General features: G+C 50.2%; 1 non-coding gene across 1 annotated transcript; it reads left to right on the forward strand.

Moving 5' to 3' along the window:
- Positions 1 to 265: 265 nt before the first annotated feature.
- LOC124522816 (U5 spliceosomal RNA) lies at positions 266 to 386 on the forward strand. The gene has a single exon (XR_006964866.1). It is a non-coding gene; the product is annotated as a U5 spliceosomal RNA (small nuclear RNA).
- Positions 387 to 20,930: the final 20,544 nt, after the last annotated feature.

A 20,930-nucleotide genomic window follows, 5' to 3' on the forward strand; every position in this document is an offset into this window, starting at 1 on the left:
GGCTGGAGCCCGCAAAGCCTCATCATCTCTGCCTGTTTCTCTTTATCCTAAAAGCGACAGGGAATTGCTTTAAGTGAGGTGAGGGGTGACATTAGCAGCTGTGTTTTCCAGGATATGGTTCCAGCTGCTGTGTGCAGAGGGACTACAGGGGCCAAGGGTAGAGGGAAGAGGGTCTGCTAGGGAGCTGGTGCTTTACTGAGTGTATCAGTTACCTATCACTGTGTAACGAGCTGCCCCCAATCTTGTACAGAAACAACAGTTTATAATCCTCTGGTTTCTCTTCAGATTGTATACATTTTTTGCCTTTTACTAAAATAAAGATTTCCATGGAGAGGAACAATTCTGAGCATTTACCCAAATTCTTGAGATCTTGTGTTTGCAAGGGAAAGAGAAAAAAGAGAGAGAGAGAGAGAGAGAGAAAGAGAGAGAGAGAGAGAGAGAGAGAGAGAGAGAGAGAAAGGAAGGAAGGAAGGAAGGAAGGAAGGAAGGAAGGAAGGAAGGAAGGACAAAAGAAAGAAAGGGCAGAAAGAAACAACAGTTCATTGTTTCTCACAATTCCATGAGTTCTGTGGTTGGGTTTTGCACCTGTGTGGCCTCGTTTGGCTGGGGAATCCCCTGGGGTAGGAGGTCCCAGACAGCTTCCCTTCATGTTTGGCCACAGTGCTGGCTCTCTGCTGGGGTCTTAGTTCTCGTCCTCCGCGGGCTAGATTGGCTTCCTCACTGCATGGCGGCCTCAGGGGCTCTCAAAGAGCAAAAAGGAAGCCGCAAGGTATCTTAAGGCCACGTAAACAGATGCCACTCCTTGAGCAGTCGGAAATGTGTGGCCTTTCTTCATCCACAACATTCAGCCAATAATTTTTCAGCGTGCCAGGCACTGTTCAGGCTGTTGTGTGTTAGCAGTGAAGCCCATAGGCAATCTTCATGCCTTTTTGTGGCTTGTAAACAAATGCGTGTGCCACATGGGGTACTGATCAGGAAGAAGGCAGAATAGAGTGAGGTGGGGGACAGAGGGGCTGGGGGAGGTAAGTCTGTCTGGGGAAGGGGAGTTTGAGCAGAGAGTCTGTAAGGGAGTCAGGGGCTAGAAATGAGGCCATCTCAGGGATGGTGCTCCAAGCTGAGAGCACGGCAAAGTCCAGTCCTCTCGGGGGAGCATGCCTGGATGTTCACACAGGTGTGGGGAGGAGGGTAGACTATGCAAGGGGAGAGGTAGCAGGGATTGGGGTCATGGGAGGTCCTGCTGGCCGCGGAAGGACTTTGCTTTTTATTCCAGTGATGCAGACTCGCTGGAGGCTTAGAAGAGCAATACTGGAGGTTACTGAGGTAGCCCAGCATGTTGGTGCCCACCACGAATAACAAGCTCTTCAAAATTTAGCAGCTTGAACAACAACAAACATGATCTCAGTTTCTGCGCATCAGCAATGTGGAAGTGGCTCAGCTGGGTGGTTCCGGCTCAGGGTCTCTCATAAGGTTCCAGTTAAGATGTAGGCTGGGACTGTGGTCATCTGAAAGCTCGCCTGGTGACGGAGGATCCACGTCTAAGACGGCGCACATACATGGCTGGTGAGTCACTGCTGGCTGTAGGGCGAAGGCTCCCCAGCTTGGCAGCTGGGTTCCTTCTGAGCAGGTGGCCCAAAAGGGAGGATGGCTCACACACGGTCCTTTCTGCCATTTTGTTGGTCACACAGCACCCCCCCCCTTCAATTGTGGGAGGAACTATAAGGGCATGAGCACCTGTTGGCCAGAGTCTTAGGTGACCATCCTGGGGGTTGGTCCCTGTACCCCATCTCCTTGTCGGGGTGCAGGAAGCCTCTCACTTACCTGATATTGTACAGGGAATTTTTTCCTGGAACCAGAGAAGAATAAGAACGTGAGCAAGAAGAAAGAACATCTGTTTTCTCAGGAGAAGACAATTTCCATGATTCCAATCTGCTGGCTGCCAATTTTTTTTTAAAAAGCAGTCCATTTCCAGATTCCTGCTTTTGCTGTTTTCATTATTTCCTTCAAAGAGTGTGTGTTGCTTATCCCTTGTGCTGGCGGTACAGTGACAGAGGGACAGTGGTACGTTTGCAGACGTGAGAAGTGTTCAGGGGCCGGAGAGAGGGCTCAGGCGGGTGTGGGAGCCGGGGCTGGCTTGGGCGTGGGGGGTGCGGTGGAGGCCCACCCCAGCACAGAAAAGCCAGCTGATCCCCAGAGCTTAAATCCCCCTGGCTGGAAGAGGCAGCCAACAAGTTAGCAAACCACAGGCATGATTTCAGAGAGCGACTGTGGAAATGGCCCTCTGAGGCGAGGATTTTAGGGCTGGGACCTCGTCTCGGGGAAGGACTGTCCTGTTTGGGGCAACAGTGGGTGCAGAGGCCCAGAGATGGGTACAAGCCAGGCCACTTGGAGATCCTTAAATGATCAGATTCTGGAACGCTGTCTGGAGCTGTTTCTCAGAACCCAGAATGACTGTAGGTGCTTAAAGATCAGTCCAAAGGGGCGAGGGCCTCTCTGCTTCCTTTCCGCCAACGAGATGGCCTGGGTTCCTGTTTTCTGGCTCTTCCAGTTACCAGCTGTGCGTTCTTGGGCAAGTCACCTAACCTCTCTGTGCTTCCGCTACCTCCCCTTGTAGAATCAGCAGTGGGATAGGGACTTAAACACCCGCGGTAAAGACAAATGACACAGTCAGGAAACAGGCAAAAGACTCGAACAACCCAAGGGTACACACAGACGGATAACTAGATAAAAAAAACTGTGGGGTGTAAGTATTAGGGAATATGATTCAGCCGCTGCAAAGCGGATCCTTCCCTCCGAGGCGGCAGGGATGAACCCAGAGGACACGCTGCTCAGCGGTCACGCCGGGCACACGGGGAACCCGGCGCATCGTCCCAGCAGGGTGTGGAATCTGCAGGAGTCCGAACACCCAGGGAGCAGAGAGGAGGTCACCAGTGCAGGGGACACTCGGCTGGTTACAGGGATGGTCCAAGGTGTGAACCCATACATCCCACGAAAGCTTCACGGACGCCAAGCATAGCTGGCGAAATTAACTCCGAGCTGCAGCCGTGAAACACACACTAGGCTTGGAAACACAGAAGGAAGCAGACAGTGTAATTTCTGCTGTTCATCACCGCGACGTGGATTAGGTCTCCAAAAGGTGATACAGCAGAACCTTGGACTGCGAGTTACCTCTTCGGAGAGGGAGGGTTCCGCGAGGAGAGGAGCCAACATTTCTAATCCGTTTTAACTTGATCAACGAGCGTCGTCTTGCGATGCCAGTCGCGCGAGACGCCCAACGGCACACGATCACAACACAACCAATGGCTCTTGAAATTCGCCTTGATATGCGAGTGCTTTGGATGGCAAGCGAGTTTCCGGAACGCATTATGCTCGCAAACCAAGGTGTTATCGTACTTGGGAGTCTTCGGTTAAATGAAGGTGTGAGATGGATTTTTAAAAGAAAGAAGATAGTTAAGAGGCTGGTACGGGAGCAGATGTTGGTATGCCCCCGGAGGCCTGGCCGGGGGACCGATGTATCTGGGGTGTTCTGGAGATGGAGCCCACAGGCTGCGGAGGCAGGAGGGACAGAGAGGGACACGGAGCAGGATCATCGTGTGAGGTCCTTGTGTTTGCAGGGGATACTGCTGTGTCTGGCCCCAGGCGGACGGTGGGTGTAAAATGACTGAACAGGGACAAGTCGGTCGAGATGGGGGTGGGGGGGAGATACCTGAGGACATAACCAGGTGCCATCGACAGAAATAGAGGAAAAACACGGTGGCTGATGTCCCTGTTTTGAAGGGAGAGCCGGGTGTGACGCCCTACTCGCTGTGCCTCCTGGAGATGCTTACTCAACCTCTCTGTGCTTTGGTCCCCTCCTCGGTAAAAGAGAAGGCACAGTCCCTCTCTGAAGGTGGTGTGATAACACGCGGCAGCCACTAGACGTGGGGGTGTGCATTTTGGCTCTTCCGTGTCCTGGTTGGCTTCCCGCGCGATTCTGTGAAGAGTGGCGTCTAAATGTGTGGATTGGGGATAAAAACAGTCGCTCTCACATAGGTGTTGTTGGAGGACTCAATGAAATCTGCGAAAGGGAGCGGAGACGATGAGTCTTTCTCAGGCTTGAGCCTCATCCCCCAGATCCACGCCGTGGAGCAGGGATCAGAAAACGGTCCTCCCTACTGGCCACTTCCGGCTTGCCTGTGTTTATAAATGAACCTCTGCTGGGACACAGCCATGCCCGTTCCTCACGAACTGTCTGAGGCTCCTTCCAATCCCCCGGTTGGCAGGGCTGGGTAGAGAAACATTTTCCCTACTCTGGCTCTAGAGGCAAACCCCATTCCCGAGTCCTCTGGGTCCTTGCAGAGCTACTGGATAGGTGGATCGGCCCCAATACACATCCTTCCCTCCACTCCTGTCCCTTTTACAGACGGGAGTAGCCCGTGTTATGGCCAGAATTCGTCATCCCCAAAGACCACCAGGGAGCCGAGTCCGATGCAAAAGCAAAGGGCCTTTATTCGAGCTAGCTCGAGCTCAATCCCCTACCTGCACCTACACGGTGGTGAGATACTGGAGAGAGAGAGAGTGGGTTTCAAGAGCACAAAGGTTATATAGGGATCATGGCCTTAGCCGTTGGCTGGGAAAGGGTCGTGGCCTCAGCCGATTGGCTTGCTAGCTGATTGGCTGGGGAAGGGTCGTGGCCTCAGCCGATTGGCTTGCTAGCCGATTGGCTGGGGAAGGGTCGTGGCCTCAGCCAATTGGCTGGGGAAGGATCAGAGTCCCATCAGGCAGGTTGCCGGGCGTGGTTTGAAAGGTTTAAAGTGGAGTGATTACAAAGAGGAAAGCCCATCCCCCTCCTGTCCTTGAGCTCCTGCTCTCACAGTGTCAGTGGTCTTGGGCCTGCTCCCCCAAATCAGAAGAGTCTGGCCCTCAGGTCACCCAGCCTCTTTCTCAGGGGTGCAGAGAGTAAGTGCTGGGTTGTAGGGTTCTCTTGCCATCTTTCCACCTTCATCCGAGCTCTCCTTTCCCCAGTGACTCATCCCAGCCCACCCCCCAGGTAAAACAAGGAAACTCAAGGCTTTCCTCCACCTGTTGTGCATCCTCAGGATGGCTCCCTGACCACAGATCTAGGCCTAGGCCCCAACTCGTGTTGAACGGGTGAGCGGGAAGTTACTCAAGGGGAGGAGGCGTGGTCTGAGGTTTGAGCGGGAACTGCTTTCTGCCGCCATGTCGGAGGATACAGAACGAGATGGAGTCGGCCGGCCTGGGTCGGCTCTTCCACCCGCACGCCATTGTCTCTTGCTCTGCTTTTTCTCCCGGACACCGCGGCCTGCTGATGACCCCACACTAACGCACACAGACACCGCGCATTCTTATGGATGTGGTCACAGGACCCTGGTGTGCAGATTCCCCACGATTTCACAGACCGGGTCCCTGATGAGCTTCTGCTGTGTTTCTGTTCCACAGTAACAACAGTCGGGCCCGGGGTGCGGTGAGCGGTGTCCTCACACACGGGTCACTTCACCTGAGTCCTGCTCTCACGTGTGGGTGCACTGGGCGGGTGTCGCTGCAGATTCGAGGTTGTGTGTTCGCATTTGGGTTAAGCATTGGGCTGCCCTGTGTGAATTTTCCAGATGTTTGTAAATCCCTTCTCCTGGGGGTTGTCGTGAAGATTTTGGATTTCGTTCGGAGTCCAGCGGAGGCCACCGGGAACTGGGAAGTCCAGTGGCAGGGGACTGACGACTTAAAATCTCCCTCCCTCTTCTGTGGGCAGCCTGGGAGGTTCAGGTGCTGCAGGGGGGAATGGGGCAGGTGCGATGGTGCGATTCCCACCCCCCCCCACACCCCAGGGCCAGACACTTTCCTCCTCCTTTTTCTTCTTTAATGTTTTATTTTTGAGAGAGAGAAAGAGTGGGGGAGGGGCAGAGAGAGAGGGAGACACAGAATCCGAAGCAGGCTCCAGGCTCTGAGCTGTCAGCACAGAGCCTGACGCGGGGCTCGAACGCACTGAGTGTTCGATCATGACCTGAGCTGAAGTCGGGCGCTTAACTGACTGAGCCACCCAGGTGCCACTTAAAAAATTTTTTTTAACATTTATTTATTTTTAGAGAGACAGAGAGAGACGGAGCAGAAGCAGGGGAGGGGCAGAGAGAGAGGGAAACACAGAATCCGAAGCAGGCTCCAGGTTCTGAGCTGTCACCACAGAGCTGGGTGTGGGGCTTGAACTCATGAACCGTGAGATCATGACCTGAGCCGAAGTCGGACCCTCAACTGACTGAGCCACCCGGGTTGCCCCACACTTTCATTCTTCTGAGTCTCTGCCCACACCCCTGAGGGACAGCTGGATGTCCCAGGAGTTTTGGGTAGATTTTCACTAAAAACCAAGAATGATGAACGCACTCCCTAGCTTGTGTTTCAGGGTTTCCCTGCTGCTCTCCAGGGTCACATTTAATCACTGTTTTCTTTCTTTTTTAAAAAGAGTTTCTAATACGTTAACTAATTAGTCATTTTGTAATGATCATAGGCACATGTTTCCAGACTGTTTCTTGCTTTTTATTTATTTTTTTTAAAAATTTTTTTTTCAACGTTTATTTATTTTTGGGACAGAGAGAGACAGAGCATGAATGGGGGAGGGGCAGAGAGAGAGGGAGACACAGAATCGGAAACAGGCTCCAGGCTCCGAGCCATCAGCCCAGAGCCTGACGCGGGGCTCGAACTCACGGACCGCGAGATCGTAACCTGGCTGAAGTGGGACGCTTAACCGACTGCGCCACCCAGGCGCCCCTGTTTCTTGCTTTTTAAATGTAACGTAAAAAAAACAAAAACAAAAACCAAAACCAAACAGGTGACTGTGTGAGTTTGCTGGGGCTGCTATGACAGAACACCCCCGCCTGGGCGGCTTGAACAGCAGACACTTACTCTCTCCCTGTCCTGCCGGTTGGAGGTCTGAGATCTGGTGTGGGCAGGCTGGTTCCTCCTGAGGCCTCTCTCCTCCGCTTGTCCCCATGTCCTCAGGTAGACCTCCCTGTGTGTGTGTCTGTGTCCTGATCTCCTCTTCTAATGAGGACACCGGTCACATTGGATTAAGGCCACCCCGATGACCTCAGTTTACCCTCATCACCTCTTTTTTTTTCAACGTTTATTTATTTTTGGGACAGAGAGAGACAGAGCATGAACGGGGGAGGGGCAGAGAGAGAGGGAGACACAGAATCAGAAACAGGCTCCAGGCTCTGAGCCATCAGCCCAGAGCCTGACGCGGGGCTTGAACTCACGGACCGCGAGATCGTGACCTGGCTGAAGTCGGACGCTTAACCGACTACGCCACCCAGGCGCCCCTACCCTCATCACCTCTTTAAAGGCCCTGTCTGTGAAGATAATCACATTCTGAGGTGCTGGGGGTTAGGGCTTCAGTATGTGCATTTGGGGGGAGGTATAATTCAACCAGAGTAACAATTTTCCATAAATTAGAGGAATGTAGACAATGGAAAGATCTCTGCTTTCAGGGGACGTGTTGGAGTAGATGGAGAGTGGCAGTTAACAGGAGAGAAGAAAGGTAATTCAGCTAATAATAGAGAATGAAAGAATCCCTGTATATATTCAGACAGATACATAGGTACCTAGATAGATACATAGAAAGAAAAGGGAAAGGAAGGGAAGAAAAAAAGAAAGATGAACGATGGATAGAAAGAGGGATGGATGGATGGATGAATGGATGGCTAGCTAGATAATGGGATGGATGGAAAGAAAGGAAGGAAGGAAGCAAAAAAAAAAAGCAAAAGAAAGGAAGGAAGGAAGCTGGATAGATGATGGATAGATGATGGATGGATGGATGGATGGATGGATGGATGGAAAGATACATGATAGAAAGAGGGATGGATGGATGGATGTCTAGATAATAGAGGGATGGGTGTAAAGGAAGGAAGGAAGGATGGAAGGAAGGAAGGAAGGAAGGCACAGACTAACAGATTCCTGTTATTTTTTTTTTTCATGTTTCAAGTTTTCATTTAAATTCTAGTGAGTTAACATATAGTGTGATCTTGGTTTTCAGGAGCAGAATTTATTGATTCATCACTTACAACAGATTCCTGTTGTGTTGGGAGAGGATGTGCAGGTTTCTAACTAAGAGACTTTCTTCACGGGATTGAGCTAAGCCCCAGGAATCTGCACTTTTACCCAGCCCTCCTCCCACACAGGTGACTCACATGCTGTGTGCTTCTACCTGTCACGACGGAAATCCCATAAAAGGACCACAAGCTCTGCACACAGCATCAGATTTCTCGAAACAACACAACGAGCCAGAAAAGGTCACTCCCCCAACCTGAGACGCGGCAGAGGCCGTGCACGAATGCACAATGCACGTGCGTCTGCTCATGCAGTCCCAACATGAACCCTCTGTGTCCTGTCTGACCTTTGAGCCCCCGGAATCTTCCGGTCGCCACCAGGGCTCTCTCTGCCCCTTCCTCAGCCCCTCCCTGCCCCTGGTTGCCATTCCCATGGCACCTGCTGAGCCCACCCTACCCCCACCACTCAAGGAGGCTTGAAAACAAACTGCGTATATTACCTATTTATTTCCAAAACAGTTTCCATACTTATGTTGCATATACAGGCCTGCTTCCATATCAGTAAACATACATGGAAAACATCCCTGAAGGTAGGGACCCTTTTCTCCATTCACGGGTACTTGGGCTTGTACAAATGTCCCCAGGCTGCTGTCACCGAGTACCACAAACTCGGTGGCTCTAAAACACACCTTTATTATCTTACGGCCCCAGAAGTCACCGGTCTGAATGGGTCCCGTGACTAAAATCAGCATGTTCCATGGCTGCGTTCCTCCTGGAGGATCTAGGGGAGGTCCGTCCCTGTCTTTTCAGGCTTCTGCAGGCACCGCATCCCTGGGCTGTGACCCCCTGTCCATCCAACCTCCAATCCCGTGTCCCATCTCCTCTTGCCTCCCTGGGGATCCTTATGACCCAGGATCCTGTCCCCACCTCCAAATAATTGAACTACCCTGCAGAACCCCTTCTCCCCTGGGTGCACCGTATTTCCAGGTTTCAGAGATTAGGATGTGGACATCGGTGTGGGTGGTCGTTCTGCCAGCCACAGAGTTCTTTCCAATTCCTTTCTATGTTACTGGAGACACAACGAACATCTTTGTGCACGCAGATGGTTCTTTCCTGAGGAAAAAATGCTGAGTCACATTGCACAAAATCATTCTCTCGTTGGGCGCAGTTGGTCCATCTACTAAATCACCGCTCAGTGGGGGCTACCCCAGTGGACCTCCATGGAAATGCATGAGCACCCCGTTTTGTTTCCCCTGACCCTCCAGTTTGGGCTGCTGTAACCAGACACCACGTGCTGGGCAGCTCAAACAAGCATTTCTTGTGGTTTTGAGGCTGGACATCCAAGATCGAGGTGTTGGCAGACTGTCTTCCTTCTGGTGTGTGGAGAGAGAGAGGAGGAAAGCTTGCTCTCTGTCATCTCTACTTACAAGGACACTAATCCCATCGTGGCGACCCAATCCTAATGATGTCATCTAAACCTAATTTCCTCCCAAAGATCCCGCCTCTGAAAACCATCACATTGGGGTTTCTGGAGTTTCAACATATGAATTTGGCAGGGGGGTGGGGACAGAACACACACATTTTTATTATGTCCATTGCTCACGGGGTTTCCACTGTGTTTGCATTTCTCCTAGGATTAACTTGTTGACAGATATATGGACATAGTTTTTTTCTTCTCTTTTAAAAAAAATTTTTTTTTTTTTAACATTTATTTATTTTTGAGACCGAGAGAGAGAGAGCATGAACAGGGGAGGGTCAGAGGAAGAGGGAGAGGGAGACATACAATCTGAAACAGACTCCAGGCTCTGAGCCGTCAGCCCAGAGCCCGACGCGGGGCTCGAACCCACAGACCGCGAGATCATGACCTGAGCCGAAGTGGGACGCTTAACCAACTGAGCCACCCAGGCGCCCCTTTCTTCTCTTGACAGACATATGGACATAGTTGATTTTTTAGAGTTCCTTATATATTAAGGCAATTAATTGTTTCTTATATGTTTTACAATGGATATTTTGAGTATGTTGATCAGGTTTCTCCCTGGTTTATTTTTTCCAAGAATTAAAACTTTTTTTTTATTTTAATTTTAATTTTATTTATTTATTTATTTATTTTTTCTTGAGAGAGAGAGAGAGGGAGAGACAGAGCACAAGCAGGGGAAAGACAGAGAGGGAGGGAGACACAGAATCTGAAGCAGGCTCCAGGCTCTGATCTGTCAGCACAGAGACTGACACGGGGTTGGAACTCTCCAACTGCGAGATCATGACAGCCAAAGTCAGCGGCTTAACCGACTGAACCACCCAGGCACCCCTGTTTTTTTTGTTTTTTTTTAATGTTTATTTTTGTTTGAGAGAGAGAGAGACAGAGTGCAAGCGGGGGAGGGGCAGAGAGAGAGGGAGGCACAGAATCCCAAGCAGGCTCCAGGCTCTGAGCTGTCAGCACACAGCCTAACATGAGGCTTGAACCCACAGACTGTGAGGTGAGATCATTACGTGAGCTGAAGTCAGACACTCAACCAACTGAGCCACCCAGGTGCCCCAAGAATTAAAATTTTTTGTTTTTGTTTTGTTTTGGTTGATTTGTTATTTTAATAACCACGGTGTCTGCCTTTAATTCATTTGGAAGTAATGTTGGTGTAAACTGAAAACTGGGCTGTAACTGGATTTTATGTCAGTGGCTAAAATTTTCTGGATGTTCTTGCTTGTGTCATTTTTAGTGTTCAGGGAAAATGGTGCATTTGCACGCTAACAGGAGGGAAGGGGTGGGAACGAATCTACCTCCCACACCTGCTCACTTTTCCTTCTACTGCCTTCCTTCCCACTCATCCCCACCGACAATTTTTTGTCTGTCTGCCATTCCAGAGCTCTTTGTGTAGAGAGAGAGAGAAAGAGAGAATTTCCAACCACACGTCTTTGTACTTTCTACAGCAAGTAATAGCATCATCACATCTACTATTTAAGACCTGGCTTTTACACTTCAGCTCCCTAGGATGCTAGTTTCCATGGCAACCACCTGAGTCTGCTCCCATCACCCCATCACCGACAGCTCTGAGAGCTCTGGAGGGATGTGGGCGCTGGAAAACGGGACCCCAAAGTGGCCTGACGGTGAGGGGGGGTGGCGCGGGCAGAGGAGAGGCACTCACTTGGACTTCAATCGCTGGCTTGGCCTTGTGTTTCCTGCATGCTGAATCTTGTCTTTGGACAAGAGCTTCATAGAAGGGCAGAACCGGAGCCAGTCTGGCCTCGCAGGCTCGAGGGTCACAGCCGCCAGCAGCTGTATGAGTGTCGAGGCTCGACAATTGTCCCCTGCCCTTCACTGATCTACTCCTTCATTCTTTCTGTCATCATACAAATATTGATTGACGGCTTCCTGTGGGCTCTGCACTCATGTGTCCCAGGAACCAGCTGCGAGTGGCCCCTTGTTCCCAGTAGCCAAAAGGAGGAGGCAGCCCGGTGTCCGTCAACGGATGACCAGATAAACAAACTGAGTGTCCGCGCGGCGGGGTATTATCAGCCTTAACACAGACACGCATGCCAACATGGCTGAACCCTGAGGACGTGATATGGTTCTACTTCTATGAGGTCCCTCGAGTTGTCGGATTCATAGAGACAGAAAGATGGTGGGGCCGTGCACTGGGGGTGGGGGATGGGGACAGGGTGTTCAATGGGGACAGAGTTTCAGCTGGGGAAGGTGAAGAGCGCTATGCGTGCAGGTGGGGATGGTTGTACCACGATACGGATGTACTTAATGCCCCCAGAACGTACCCTTGAAGTGCTTATGAAGGTAAATTCTACTTACGCATGTTTTGCCACAATTCAGCTTTTATTTTTTTAGTGTTTATTTATTTTCATTTATTTTTGAGAGAGAGGGAGAGAGAGAGAGAGAGCAAACACGAGTTGGGGAGGGGCAGAGAGAGAGGGAGACACGGAATCTGAAGCAGGCTCCAGGCTCTGAGCGGTCAGGACAGAGCCCGACGTGGGGCTCGAACTCATAGACCACGAGATCATGACCTGAGCTTAAGCAAAGTCGGACGCTTAACCGGCTGAGCCACCCAGGTGCCTCCGCAGTTAAATTTTTTTAAAAATCGAGAAGGAGAAACTCTCAAATCCCCACAAAAGACTGGAAAACAAACCAGTTTCACGGGCCATAAATGGGAGGGAGGAGATGTGGAGAAGTAGGGGGGGGGGTGGGGAAAGAAAGAAAAGGAAACAAAAATCACCCAAATCCTAACAAATAAAAAGATTACTAGTTTAAAGACGAAAATAAGCAATGGGTTACCCAAGCAGTGAAACCATCAAGGACAGCAACGAAATTATTATTAGGAAAGGCAGGCATAGTGGTTGTCTCTGGAGGGGGGTGGGTTTCTGGGAAGCCAGCTGTGCCTCATTAACCCGAGAAATGGCTCCAATCATATGTTAATCTGTACAAATGCACTAGATGAACCTTTTTTCTGTATTGTGTACCTCACCATGAAAAATACTGTGGAAAGTTTTAAAAATTACTGAGTGGTCCCTTGCTGTAAGAAAAGACAATCCTGTAATACCCGAAAGAAAACGAAAAAGGTGAATATTTGCCTTGTTGGAAAGATGTAGAGAGCTTCTGTTTTGCGGCAACGTTAGAGATTGCGCCCTGCAGAGAATCACGACTCCCTGCTGATGAGTCATTTCCCAAATTGTATGAGTAATGAGAGCAATGGGAGAGATCAGCTCAGGTTGGAAATTTGCAAGTGAAAACAGCTCTTAGCCGTGCTGCAGAAATGTGTCTTCATGCTGGATTTTGAGACATGACATTTATCACTTAAATGTCAGCCCCTGAGACAGGAAGGCACGGTAAAACAATTACTGGGATGGAAAATGCCCACCACCTACAAAATCAGGAGAGAGGTGGATGGGAACAGTACATGGGGTTGCAAACATCTGCCTTATCAAATAGTATATATTCTCAATATACTGAATAGGCTTTCATTTATTTAAATAAACAGTCCAGAATCAGGGCGATGTTCGCCACATTCTGGATCTAAAATGTTGTAGCCCTGAGCAGATCACATAGATTATCTCAAAAGGGTGTCGAGGAGCTTTAGGGGCAGTTGGGAGATTGACAGAAAGCAGAAGTCAGAGATCCAGACATATCCAGGAATTCCTGAGACGGCCTGGGCGTGCGGTGCCCACACTCTCCGGGGACAAGGCGACAGGATGCCGTGGGCGAGCATCTCTCTGCACAGCTATGCCCACACCTAAACCTTCACCAACAAGCTTATTCACACCAGCAGAATTTGCAGCAACATTAGACACGCCCTAAACGTCCAGGCACAGGTGACAAATCCAATAAATTGTGGCGCAGGAAGTGGTGGAATACTGTACAGCTGTGAAAAGAAAGGAAGTCAATTTCTCTGCATCACTGTGGGCGGGCCGGAGTAAAACACAAATCTTGACAAACATAACATCATGTTTTGTGTTAAGGAGGGAAAAAATAGAAAACATTTGTTTTGCACACATAGAATGTCTGTAAGGATACACCAAAAATCTGGCAGCCTCAAAAGAGGGGGATTCGGTAGTTGGGGGATAAAGGACGGGAAGGAAACGTTGCAATAATTATCCTTTTACATCATTCGGGTTTCCTATTACGTATTAACTCAGTGTATTAACTATTCACAAAATTATGGGGCGCCTGGGTGGCGCAGTCGGTTAAACGTCCGACTTCAGCCAGGTCACGATCTCGCGGTCCGTGAGTTCGAGCCCCGCGTCAGGCTCTGGGCTGATGGCTCGGAGCCTGGAGCCTGTTTCCGATTCTGTGTCTCCCTCTCTCTCTGCCCCTCCCCCGTTCATGCTCTGTCTCTCTCTGTCCCAAAAATAAATAAACGTTGAAAAAAAAAAATTAAGATTTAGACAGCCCAACAATCCAAAGTCCATTGGCTCTATTTGTCCCATGGGGTGTGGGCAATAAACAGCACCTGGCATATAGTTGGAGACAGATCAATATCCCACAAATGATATTGTGAATATTGTGATATTGAATGACTGTCGGGTCCCCGTCCCCCCTGCCAAGGAGGGTGTTTATAGGTCACCCTTAGAGCCAGTAGCTCTGAGACAATTTGCCATGGGGCAGAATGGATAATTCTGACTTTATCAATGGAACCCCTTTGAGTTTGGGGGTTTGCTTCCCCTGCCCCCCCCGCCCCCCGCCAAAGTGGGGTGTTTAAGGAGTTTCTGATCGTTTACAATTGCAAACTATCCTACGAGAAATTACTTTGTGCCAATGTCATTTTCTTGCTGTTGGGGCTGTCCCTTCAGGGTACGTTTCCAGAAGTGGCTGAGTTGAAAGGAAAACACGCATGTGTCTTTTCGCTCTGAAGGATTTTACCGCTTTGCATTCCCACCAGATAAGAGAACCTGTTTCCGGGGCGCCTGAATGGCTCAGTTGGTTGAACGTCCAACCCTTGATGTCGGCTCAGGTCATGATCTCATGGTTGTGGGATCGAGTCCAGAGTCGGGCTCTGTGCTGAGCGTGCAACCTGCTTGGGATTCTCTCTGCCCTTCCCCCCCCCCCAACTCAAAAATAAATAAATAAACTTAAAAAAAGAGAGACCTGTTTCCTCACCAACACACATATGTATTTATACGCTTGGTTGTCCATATATTTGTTTTGTCCATATAGCTATATGTTATAAAGGGGTTTTGGTCTGATAGGTGAGGACAGGTATCTCAGGATGGCTTCAATTTGCATTTTTCTCCTTGGGAGTTTGAGCATTTTACATTCATTTTCATGTATTTTTTATTTTATTCATTACTTTTGTTTTCAGTTTTAGTTTTGCTTATTTTTATATCATTTTCATACGTTTTTCGGTGAACTATCTGTCCATGTCTTCGAGTGGTTGGTCTTCTGCTTCACAGTTTTTAAGGATTCTCTGTACATTAGGGATATCAACCCCTGTGACTATTTTATCGCAGGGAACAATGTTATTTTATTTTATTTTTTTAATTTTTTTTTCAACGTTTACTTATTTTTGGGACAGAGAGAGACAGAGCATGAACGGGGGAGGGGCAGAGAGAGAGGGAGACACAGAATCGGAAACAGGCTCCAGGCTCCGAGCCATCAGCCCAGAGCCCGACGCGGGGCTCGAACTCACGGAGCGCGAGATCGTGACCTGGCTGAAGTCGGACGCTTAACCGACTGCGCCACCCAGGCGCCCCGGAACAATGTTATTTTAAAATGCGATCCGTAATGATGGATATAGATCCTTGCTGTACGTTTGTCCAAACCCACAGAATGTGTAGCACCAAAAGTGAACCTGATGGGGTTTTGGGGTGATGGGGGGGGTGGTTGGGAGCTCACAGCCAAGAAAGAATTCTTGAAGACGTCTTGGGTGCAAAAGTGATTTTCTGAGGCGCCTGGGTGGCACAGTCGGTTAAGCGTCCGACTTCAGCCAGGTCACGATCTCGCGGTCCGTGAGTTCGAGCCCCGCGTCGGGCTCTGGGCTGATGGCTCAGAGCCTGGAGCCTGTTTCCGATTCTGTGTCTCCCTCTCTCTCTGCCCCTCCCCCGTTCATGCTCTGTCTCTCTCTGTCCCAAAAGTAAATAAACGTTGAAAAAAAAAATTAAAAAAAAAATGCGACTTTAAAAAAATGTAATTTAAGGGGTGCCTGGGTGGTTTAGTCGGTTAAGCAACCGACATCGGCTCAGGTCATGATCTCATGGTTCATGAGTTCGAGCCCCGAGTCTGGCTCTGTGCTGACAGCTCAGAGCCTGGAGCCTGCTTGGGATTCTGTGTCTCCCTCTCTCTCTCTCTCTAAAAATGAATAAACATTAAAAAAATTTTTTTATGTAATTTAAAAATAAATAAAAGGTGACTTTTGGGGCATCTGACTGGTTCAGTCCTTGGAGCATGTGACTTTTGATCTTAGGGTTGTAAGTTCAAGCCCCACATCGGGTGTAGAGATTACTTAAAACCTTAAAAACAAATCACATTAAAAAAATAAATAAAAGCTTATTTTTACCTTATTTTATTTTTTAAAAATTAAAAAAAAATTTAAGTTTATTTATTTATTTTGAGAGAGACAGAGCAAGCAGGGGAGGGGCAGAAAGAGAGAGGGAGAGAGAAAGAATCCTAAGCAGGCTCCACACTGTCAGCACAGAGCCCCACATGGGGCTCAAACTGGCGAACCACGAGAACATGACATGAGCCCAAGTCAGACGCTCAACCAACCGAGCCACCCAGGCACCCCATTTATTGATCTTTTTTTTTTTTTTTTCCTTTCCTGGCTCTGTTGCAATCGTTTGGAAAGACTTACTGCACATATCCTATAAATGTTAACCTCTGGCCCAGCTTATAAAACAGAGGTCATCAGTTATGTCTTCAATTATGCCCGCTATTGACAATTCATTTTGAAGGCAAGCACGAAAATGCTAAATGGACAGAACAAAAAGAAATCCCTCTCCCACCTCTGCCTCTCTGGTGGCAAGTCCCGTAAGACCAATTTCTTATGCCTCACCTCAGAGCCAAGTTTTACATATATTTATGCAAAATTGTCACTCATATGTTGTTATGCATGATTATATTCCCATATTTGCATAACATACAAAATTATAGTCTATGCAATTGGGCACGTGTCCTCTTCCTGTGACAAAACACCTTGGGCCGTGTTCCCCATCCATACGTCAAGATCACCTTCGTTCTCTTTGGACTGTCGCAGAATCTCCCACAGTATGAAGACACCAAGACCGACGTAAGCAGTTCCCCTGCGATGGACAACGAAGTTTTTTCCGCTGCTTTCTGGTTCCAGAAAAGCCACAGAAAATCACTTCATCTGTTACAGTATTTGGCATATATCCGAGATCTATTCTAGAAGTAGCATCGGGAAAGATCAGCATCATTTGGGTCTGGGAAAGGCAGACGTGAACTGGACAGGCAAGGATCTCGGTGCCCAGGGCCTGACGCTGTCCCTGGGGCCCTGACAGGAGGCCAGTGCACACACACAAGCGAATGAATACATATTCAGACACTGATGGCTGCAATGAAAGTCAGGAAATGAGGCAAAGGGAAAGAGAACCGTGGACAGGAGAGGAAGGGGGCCATCGAGCCAGGGACGTCCCGCCTCCATGGGCCTCCTGTGGCGTTAGCCAGCTGCTTCTCCTGCCCGAGTGATTCCAAAAGAGTGGTCTCTAGGGAAAATATTGAAAATATTCTTTACAATACTGCTTCCATTCTGCCACAATAAAGGATTTTCCTTTTCCCCCCCTTTTTTTATGTCACACATGCACAAAGCAGTGTTGTTTGGCTTTTAGATCGTACTTGCTCAAAGTAATTTTGCGACGAAAACTGAGGGGGAAACAGCGAAAGGGACCGAGCTGGCTGTCTCCAGGCACGTCACGTTATGGTGAGGGGAGATCGAAAGTCTGGATGTCAGCACGCGCATGGAGGATAAGAGACAGGACAGCCAGGAAGGGAGATCACACAGCCAGAGAGGGAAGAACCACAGCTTTCTGGACGCACACCTCACAGACCCCCAGGGGCTTTGCGGCTTCACTTACGGCCCAGTCCCGGTGAAGACAGGGTGAAGTCCAGGGCAGCGGGTCCGAGTGGGGCAAATGAGTTATTTCAACAGAAAAACCTCCGGCTTTTGTTAAGTAAGAAGTAACTGAAATGAGATTCCTATTCAAGAGACGTCCTGCAAATGTGTTGATCTCCTAAGAGGAGGGACCCCATCAGAAGCAAGAGAAAATTGTCCATTTTGTTAGTTGGCTAGACACGCGGGCTGAGGGCAGGATCTGAGGATGGAGAGCAGGGCAGGGGCACGGCCGACAGGCTGCTGTGTGCGTGCAGAGGAGGGGACATGGCAGGATTCCACGCGGGAGATGCCCCGGGGGCCACGCAAGTCGCCTGGAGAGAGAAGATGGCCTGAGACTGCACAGGGTCGCCATGGAAACAGCCCTCATTGGTGGATTTCAGTGAGACACAGATGATCCGGGATCACAGAGGTTCCAAATAAAGCAGAATTTGCGGGCTGAAATCCCTTCCTGAGTACAACATTGCCCCAGGTCAAGCGTGTACACAGCGGACCTTGACCCAAGCTGTGACATGAAACGCTCCCCAAATTTACGATTAATGCCCGTTGGGGGACCCAGTCTGTCTGTGCATGCGTATGCATTGCTATTTCATTAACAGGAAAACAAGGTGGGTTTCTCAGATACGGCACAATATACTCTGTATGCAAAAGATGCCTTTTACCATATCATGGTTAGAAAAGAAAGAGAGAAAGGTGTCCGAATCCATTAAGATTGTTTTTCCGATTGTTTCCATGGGTACCACTGGCTGTAATTATTCCTCGATTTTTCCGAGGCTGAAAATCTGCCCTTTCATTTTTAATGCAATGGCGTGGGATCCTGGACGCTGATGACAATGTCCAGCACGTAACTAGTGATCCCTACATGTTCTTTGCTATGGTTTCCTGAAAAATATCCCCCACCTAAATGAAAAGTATAAAACAATGGGAATATTTCATTTTTCACAGATACACACACAGTAATAAAATCATCCGTTTGCTTTTTTACAATAACGCGGCAGGAGTCGAGAAGGTAAAGCAAATGAAACATCAAGATATGTTCCCAACTCCCCACTTCTTCCAAAATGTGGCCTCCCCCACGTCCTCCCACCCCAGAGGAAATTCTGTAGCCCCCACCACCCACAAGACACGATCTTCCTCTTTGTTGCATGAACACTGGGAATCCACTGGGGGTTTTGTGCTGGGTGATCACATGGTCAGACAGCCCTTGAGAAAAGCTCACCACCAGCCTTGATTATGGCGGGTCCCTCCCTGCCCTTGCGCCTCATCTGGAACATACGTTTTCTTTTCTTCCTTTTTTTTTTTTTAATTTTTTAATGTTCATTTATTTTTGAGAGACAGAGCGTGAGCAGGGGAGGGGCAGAGAGAGAGGGAGACACAGAATCCGAAGCAGGCTCCAGGCTCTGAGCTGTCAGCACCGAGCCCGACGTGGGGCTTGAACTCACGAATGGTGAGATCATGACCCGAGCCCCCAGGTGCCCTGAGGCTCTCTGACCCAGAATGCTAAGGTAGAACACCCAGGCTCAAAGACAAAGGCTGTGCTCGGCGACCGCACCCCTCCCCCGCCCCCTCCCCCACCCACCGGATTTTCCCAGGGTCGTGAGCTGCAAGTGAGGTGGAGGGCCAGGGGCTCTCTGCGTTTCCACAGCTCCAGGTAGAGGCCCGCCAGCCAGGCAGAGGGCCTGTCAGGGCCAGGGCGAACTGCAGCTGTCTGCCCACAGACTGCGTCCCCTGAGGCCGTCCGCGGCCACCTCGCCCCTGATTTCCTGGGATCAGCTGTCTTTTGTCCTCAGGATCTGACGGCAAGGATTCTGGTCCTACCTGCCTGGAGGGGCCTTGGCACGCAGCTGGCCTCACCTGTGCCCTGCTGCAGACCTACCCTCAGATGTGCTGGGTGAGGGAAACGCCATACATGGGTTTTCTCAGCCTCAGCCCTGTTGACACGTCAAACAGGACCCTACCTTGCTGTGGGGGCTGTCCTGTGCCCTGCAGCGTTCCTGGTCTCCCCCCAGCTTGCTGTCAGGAGCCCAGACTCCCTCCCCAGGTCTGACAACAGAAAATACTCCCAGATGTCGCCCCTGTCTCCCTGTGGGGGGAAGCCATCCGAGGCTGGGAACCGTGGCCAGAGTGCACAAAATAAGCGATGATACAAATTCCACTATTACTTTCTCTTATTTTTTTTAACATAAATTCCTTTTTTTTTTAAAGTTTATTTATTTCGAGAGACTGAGAAAGCAGGAGCAGGTGAGGGGCAGAGAGAGGAGGAGACAGAATCTCCAGCAGGCTCCGTGCAGTTAGTGCAGAGCCAGATGGGAGGTCGAACTCACGAATCGTGAGATCATGGCCTGACCCGAATCGAGAGTCAGACGCTTAACTGACTGAGCCGCCCGGGCGCCCCAACTTCTGTTACTTTTTGATCTCACCCGGGGCCCTTGCCGGGACCCAGCACCCAGGCGTCTGAGCACTCAGTGAACACCTCAGTGAGGCTGTTCCCGGCAGAGGGAACAGCATGTGCAAAGCAAAACAGGCAGCGAAGGCCGGAAGCTCCTCCTGGAGCAGCGCGTGGGAGGAAGGGGACAGCAGGGAGCTGAAAACCAGGGTGACTGGGCCCCCCAAGGGGACCCTGTGCTGGGGGGTTATTGCTCTGCAGTCATCATCATAAGAGTCTTCATTTTATCTCTGGATTTCTGTTTAGAAGTGGAGTCCAACAGTGCAGGGAGCATTGCTTGGGGCATCACCTCCAGAGCCGTCCTGCCTCCCTGGGGCAGGTTCCCCTGTCCCCCGGTCCCCAAACCCTGGCTGCCCTCTGCCCTCTGGCCCTCAGAGTGCCGATCATGGCTGGAGGGGGCGGTGTCAGCCCAGGCCAGAAGGTCAGACCCCATGTGGGCCCTGCCAGGGGAGGGTGTCTGTTGTGGGAATGATCCATTAAACAGCAGAACAATGCAACTGAAAACCTCCTATTCGCTCTCAAGGGCCAAGGGGGTGGCAGAGAGGAGGCAGGTTAGCAGAGGAGCAGGGAGGAAGCCAGCAGCGGAAATAAGTTGTCCAGAAGAGGGAGATGCTGGGCGGGGGGGGGCCTTTCTTGTGCCTGAGGAGAAGCAGATGTGGAATTTGAGCGTGGCCTCTGACCTCCAGCCACACACCGGATGCCCCGCCACGGACACGGCCTCCAAGCGGGGAGGAGACCGGTTCTCTCCGAAGCCACGAGCCCTGTTCAGAGCTCTGGAGATGTGTCTAAGCCATGTTTGTGCTGTAAACACCGGCGGACTGTGCGGCGGTGGGTTTGATGAGGCGGCGTGGGGCAGGCTGGGGGCAAGTACAAGCTAACAGCACCCCCCCTCCCCGC

The sequence above is a fragment of the Lynx rufus genome, unplaced genomic scaffold, assembly GCF_022079265.1.
Source record: "Lynx rufus isolate CCGP_SWC_20201006 ecotype Redwood Valley unplaced genomic scaffold, mLynRuf1.p SCAF_39, whole genome shotgun sequence".
Lineage (NCBI taxonomy): Eukaryota > Metazoa > Chordata > Mammalia > Carnivora > Felidae > Lynx > Lynx rufus.